We start from the raw sequence: 4,554 nt of genomic DNA on the forward strand, positions 1-4,554 counted from the left end.
ACATGACTGCTTCTATTTTTCTCATTTTTAACATTAATATTTTTAAATTATTCAACTTTATTCAACAAAAATTTACCATGTATTTCAATGGGGAGACCCTTCAAATTCTCCTTCAACTCACTCCTTTTTCAACACTAACTTCTTATTTATTTTATTTTATTTTATTTTATTTTTTTTTAATAATTTTCCCTTTATACAAAACAAAACAAAGATCAAAACAGAAACAATAAAAGAAAGAAAACCCCCCCCCAAAACAAACAAAAAAACCAAAACAAAACAAAAAAACAAACAAACCAAAAAAAAAAAAACAACCTCAAAGCAGATCAAAGAAAAACCCCATAATGAGCAATCTGAGACATGTAGACGGGAAACTGATACAGTATATATAATTCGGTCTACCAATCATTTACATATATCTCCTGACAAACTCAACCCGCCAGTGAAGTGGGGTTGTGCCTATCAGTATGGTTTTCTTCAGATCATCAGGTAAGTAATCAACTCTAACTTCTTTATCATACGTTGACATAGAGCCACCATTCAAACTTTAAATTGAAGCCAAGATATTGAACTTTTCAGCTTGTATTTATCTTTTCAATATCTATTATACTTTTTCTTCAGCCTCAGTTTAAGTTTCATGCTTTTTTTTTCACCCATTTCAGAGTTTATAATGGGTGTGTATGGGACGAAATGTTGGAGGTTAGAGTGAGACAGCTCAACTGCTAGAGTGAGAGGAGGGGGGGAATTTATCTTAAAATCTTCTTAAAATCTTCTCTTCTCAGTGTAGACTCTCTTTCATCCAATTTTATTATTATCAGAATGGATTTTATGGTTCTTTCAAAATGTCACCAATGCAAAGCCTCCTCCATCAAACTGTTCCATAGAGTCCAATGTTAAACTGGCTCCCAAAGTTGGAGTTTTCTAGTTTGAGCTTCATGTTTTGAGTTTCTAGTTTAGTTTTCTTGTATTATATGTTGAGTTTTCTCCAGCAATAAAGCTGCTGTTTTGAGTTTATTCCTTCGTGTACGAGTGCTGTGTTTGGATGCTCCATCCTGCCCAGTAGCGGTTTTTGATACGGGCGACATGGGCGGTTGCCCGGGGCGGCATCGGCAAAAAAATAAAAAATAAAAAATTGCTCGTACTCATGCTGCCCCGACATCAGCCAGCGCATATTGGGAATGTCATAGGCACCGATCGGTTTTCTATCGCCCATTTGCTGGGAGTAAGGGCGCCCTCCGTCTGCGAGGTGCGCCTGCTGCTTGCGGCACAGGGAGGAGAGGGCGGGGCGGCGGGGGATTCTCTGGCTGGCTGGAGCAGCATCTAATAACCAACTCACAGAATAAAACAAAATAAAAACAAAACAACAAACACGAAAACACCAGACATTATGATACAGACTTATAATTTGCACCGATGTTTTTTTCGAAATTCTATACGCGAAAAGTGAGCGCGAGAGCCCTCGGTGCGCCTGCGCGCTGCTGAAGTCAAAGTAAACTTTATTGTCATCTCCGCTACATACAGTCCAGTATATAGAGAGACGAGACGATGAGGCTCCAGTTACAGAAGGGCAAGTAAACAAATAATAAATATGAGAAGAGTAAGAAAATAATTAGGACTGGGGTAAAGGGATCGATAACAATTTAAAGTTTATAATTTACAGTTTGATGATTTCAAGTCTCACACACAACCTGTCGAAAGGGGAGGGGCCTGCTGCTTCCAAATAGAGCACATTTCATTCATTATGTATTCATGATCTGAACCCTGGGTTGTGTGAAATCCCAGAAATACACCTTAGACAAAGTGAATCTGTGAACTAAGGTGTAGGTCTGTTAGGTTATGTTGTGGTGGGGGACTTGTGTTCATACTGGAGTGCAAAATTAAAACCAGTGGAAGATGGACAAGAAAAGTTCAAAGCCATCAGGTGCTCAGTTTAGAAAAAATAGAAAAGAAGAGGAGGAGAAACGAGCAAAAGATCCAGGTAAGCAGATGTGTGATTGGATAATGGCAGGTCATCCTGAAACAATCAGAATACTTTATTAATCCCTAAGGAAATAATGTGGGTTACAGTTGCTCCAAGAAGAAATGGTAAAAATAGTAACAGTAACAGACTAAACTCCAAACAATACATTATGTTACAGATTTTAATATTAATTAGTCAGTGTCAATTGTTGATTTGTGCTGTTCTCATTGTATGACGAATTATGATGGCTGTTTGGTAGCCGTTTGCATACTATGCATACTCTCTCTCTTTTCATATGTGTGTGTTTGCTTCTCTGGTGAAATTCAGTATGGTTCCGACAACAGTTTTATGTTAATGTATAATCCTTAATATGTTTTATGTATGTGTGTGTGTGTGGGGGGGGGCGTCAGAGGGAGTGTTCGCCCGGGGCGCCAAACAGGCTAGGACCGCCACTGATCCTGCCTCTCGACCATCTCACACTTCTGTTTAATCAGTTTTCTGTATGACGTTTATTCAGCTGTGTGAAAACTATAAATTTAATCTCAGCCAAACCGATTTACTCAGGAACAAATACAACACTGAAAAAAACCAAACAATAACATTTGTAAGTTATCTAAGTGACTTATATATCATGTTTAACCTGAGTAGCGAAAGACCGTGGGGATCTGAAAATGATGTGCCGGGAGTTCACTGTTCTCGTTGGCTCTAGTGACCTTTGACCTCCCGGCTAGCTAGCGAGCTGGTGGATAACAGACGTCTCTGAAAACGTCGGCGAACTTTTGCAAATATGCGATGTCTTGATAAACCGAGCAGATATTTGAAGTTTACACAGCTACATTCTCGCCTGAAAAGCTGTCAGAAGTTTATTTTGTGACCCAGAAACAGTAATAAGAGTAATATTTCAAACTCTTTAGCCGTGCTCCTCCGCCATTGCCACATTTGAAAAGTATTATTATTATTATTACACAAATATTACAAATAAAAATGTAAATAATAAAGTAATATTAAAAGAGTAATAGAGTAATATTAAAACTAAGAAGCTGCCGCCATTGTTGGAAACTTGAATTGGCTGGCCCGCGTTATGAATTCTGGGATATGGTGGGCCATGAAGGACCCACCCGACCCATCCTTCAAGTTCGGGGAAATGAAGGACGCATTTGTCGGCCGCATTTGAAGCAGCCTTCGTCGCGTCGCTGTGACGTAATTGGACTTCAAAAGCAGCCTTCGAAGGATGCAGCCCCTGAATTGAGACACAGCCTAGATCTCTGATTCAGGATGGAGAATCTGGGGGAGAGATGCATCTGTTGAACAGTTATCTTAGCTCTTGTGGTGTATGGTGCAATGTAGTAAAGTGGATCATATTGACTCACTAAAACCTTGTAGCCTGTGCACAGAGTCACTTGAGGATGAACAACAGGGCAGAACTTATAGCAAAGTCTGTGTGATGAGCAGTGTCAGTAGCGTCCTAGTGCAGCTTCTTTATCATCAGACTTGAATGTGTGATCCAGAGTTCAGCGCTGTCAGATAGAAACCTCAGCAGCACTGCCAGGAGGGCTGCCCCAGAGTAGAAGGTGGTCATTGAGGCTCTGTACCTGGAACAGGTGTTCATAGCTCCAAGCTCGAATTTGACAACATGGACGTCCCTTTTTACTCTCTGAATCTCTGCTGTGTAGGTGAGAACCTGCATTGATGACTTCAGCAACGGAAGTACTGCCTCCTTAGGTGCAGACAGCATAGGCATATTAGGAGCCCAGGTACTGCAGGGGCTGGCAGGAGGACTTTTTAACAAGTAACAGTAGTAATTTGGTTTTTGTCAAAGCCACAGAGAGCCACTGGAGTCGGATTAAAGAGCCACATGATCCAGATAAAGATTCAGTGTCAGGTCTGACGGTGCCCCGGCCGGCGACCTGTGTGTGTTTGTTCTCTCTCTCTCGCTCTGTTTCTCTCTCCGGCTCCGCTGCGATTGTTACGCGGTTGCGTAGCAACGGGAGATCTCCGACCCGGAAGTGCTGCCACTCTGAGCTGTCCCACCTGCGACTGATTCCTCGCCAGCTGCTGCCAGTCATCCACCATCGTTGGCAGAGCTATTTAATGGTGTGGCTGAGTGACAGACAGCGCTGGAGTATTGCACCAAGCCTGGTAGTGACTCGAGCTCAGCGAGTGTAAAACAAGTGTTTGATAGCGGAGGGAGGCTAATCGCGTCTGTTTGCCTTTTCCCAGGAAACGAACGAGACGGAGAGACGGAAGGAGAGACGTCACTAAATCACGAGAGTTGTGTGGACACACGAGGGGAGCACTGAAGGGACTTTGCACTGTGGATAACTGTGGATTGGCTTCACTGTAAATAAAGACACTGTTCAACTTTAACGAGAGGTCCGCGTCTGGGTTAACTAACTCACCACCCTTAACATTCAGAACCACAGATTTGTGCCCCAGGATGTAGTGTGAAGATGTGCTTCAGTCACTCTGTGTCATGCACAGCACAGTGTTGTGGGAATTGCAGAGCATACTGGTATATACAGTTCTTCTGTTAAAAAACATTTAGATTTAATCATGACCAGAACAAAAGATTACAAAAAGAGGACAAACTGTTTATT

The 4,554-nt window shown here is 41.9% G+C and overlaps 1 long non-coding RNA gene across 1 annotated transcript; it reads left to right on the forward strand.

Moving 5' to 3' along the window:
• Positions 1 to 3,440: 3,440 nt before the first annotated feature.
• LOC102077007 (uncharacterized) lies at positions 3,441 to 4,324 on the forward strand. Its single transcript, XR_269860.4, has 2 exons — positions 3,441 to 4,096; positions 4,178 to 4,324. It is a non-coding gene; the product is annotated as an uncharacterized LOC102077007 (long non-coding RNA).
• Positions 4,325 to 4,554: the final 230 nt, after the last annotated feature.

Source organism: Oreochromis niloticus, linkage group LG14, assembly GCF_001858045.2.
Source record: "Oreochromis niloticus isolate F11D_XX linkage group LG14, O_niloticus_UMD_NMBU, whole genome shotgun sequence".
In the NCBI taxonomy this organism is placed as follows: Eukaryota; Metazoa; Chordata; class Actinopteri; order Cichliformes; family Cichlidae; genus Oreochromis; species Oreochromis niloticus.